Source organism: Muntiacus reevesi, chromosome 1 (assembly GCF_963930625.1).
Source record: "Muntiacus reevesi chromosome 1, mMunRee1.1, whole genome shotgun sequence".
NCBI classification, from domain to species: domain Eukaryota; kingdom Metazoa; phylum Chordata; class Mammalia; order Artiodactyla; family Cervidae; genus Muntiacus; species Muntiacus reevesi.
The window spans coordinates 57340200-57342010 of NC_089249.1; the positions used below are offsets into that span (position 1 = coordinate 57340200).

General features: G+C 50.2%; 1 pseudogene; it reads right to left on the reverse strand.

Moving 5' to 3' along the window:
- Positions 1-669: 669 nt before the first annotated feature.
- LOC136169701 (mitochondrial import inner membrane translocase subunit TIM14 pseudogene) lies at positions 670-936 on the reverse strand (annotated as a pseudogene).
- Between the last annotated feature and the right edge of the window lie 875 nt (positions 937-1811).

The following is a 1811-nucleotide window of genomic DNA, read 5'->3' on the forward strand; positions in this document are numbered from 1 at the left end:
TTTATTCATTCATCAGTCAGTTATTCATTCATTCATCATGGATTTGAGTTGTGAATAATCTTTTGACTATTGAGAATAACTCTGAATATGAGTGTTCAAATATCTGTTCAAGAGTCTGCTTTCAGTTTTTTTGGATATATTCTCAAATATGGGCTTGCTGGATCCTTTGACAATTCTGTGTCTCATTTTTTTTGAGGGACTGCCATACTGTTTTCTACAGTGGCTACAACTTTTTTTAAGTTTTGAGGCACTTTATTATAAAAAGCTGGTGCGTAGTCATTCAGTCGTGTCCGACTCTTTGCAGCCCCTATGGACTGTAGCGCGCCAGGCTCCTCTGTCCATGGGGATTCTCCAGGCAAGGATACTGGAGTGGGTTGCCATGCCCTCCTCCAGGGGATCTTCCCAATCCAGGGATCGAACCCAGGTCTCCAGCATTGCAGGAGGATTCTTTACCATCTGAGCCACCAGGGAAGCCCAAAAAGCTGGTACATAAATGAATAAATACTTCAAATTCACCATCCAGGAACTCCGTGGCAGTCCAGTGGTGAGGACCCCACACTTTCACTGTGGAGGGCCTGGTTTCAATCTCTGATTGGGGAACCAAGATACCACAAACTGCACAGCTTGGCCAAAAAAAAAAAAAAAGGTAAAATTCATCATACATTTACTTCACGTTTTAACTTGACCGTCTAGTAAATCTTTAGCATCATTGATTTTAGACTGCCACATGAGGAGATTCTCCCTTGCATTTGTGATTTAAAAGCGTAATTCATTGATAAACATTGCTTATTTTCCTTACTGGCGATAGGACTTACACTGTAGCGGTACTGGTGCCGCTTCCCTCGTCCCTTTGGGTTCAGACCCACCTCTGTCGTAGCCACCACGGAAGGTGCATTTTGATAGACTTTGAAACACTTGTTTTACTTGAGGTTCCATACGCTTCCTGACCTGCGTGGAGACATAAAATGGCCTGCAAGTCCTGCAGCAGGAGTGATCAGTCCAGCGGCTCCCACCGTGCTGGCCGAGGGTCCCGCCCGGCTGCCCTGCCCGCCCCCGAGCCTGGCTCATCCCAGCCCAGAGGCCACGGCCGCCGATTCCACACCTTGACCACCCGGGCTACAGCATTTCTTTTTTCCTTAGGTGCAGCATGTGGGGTCTAGTTCTCTGACCGGGGCTCGATCATGGACCCCCTGCATTGGGAACTCAGAATCTTAGCCGTTGGACCACCAAGGAAGTCCCATTTTACATTCCCTCCAACAAGGCACAAGGGTTCCAATCTCTCCACATCCTCACCAACACTTATTTCCTGTTGTTGGGTTTATTTATTTATTTATTTCAGTAGCAAGGATGATATGCTATGATATCCCTACTCTTTTAATATGATGTTTGGAGAAAAAAAAAGGAACCTGAAGCTTGGAGGCAGGAAATAGCTTGGCCAAGGCCATGAAGTCCATCCATGTCATCAATCCAGCTGCGACGGTCACTGATTGCCCTGACCGACTCACGTTGCTGCGGAGGAGGCCAGCCTGCCATTGTCAAGGTGCCAGCCAGGATCGCTCGAGGGTTCTGACGGAGCCCCAGCCCAGCTCCCTGAGGCCACGACAAACCTCCAGGGCGCCCAGTTACTCGAGAACCAGCACCAGCCGCCACCCTGCTTAGACTCAGGCCAGCCGGCACGCCCGGCCCTGCAGGCTCGCGGCCCTCAGCCCCTCATTTGCCACCACTTGCCCCCCGCCAATGCTGTCCCGCCCCCCAAAGCCTCCTACAGCCTCAGTGCCACGCTCAGGTCCTGCTGCAGCCAGGTCCCCAGC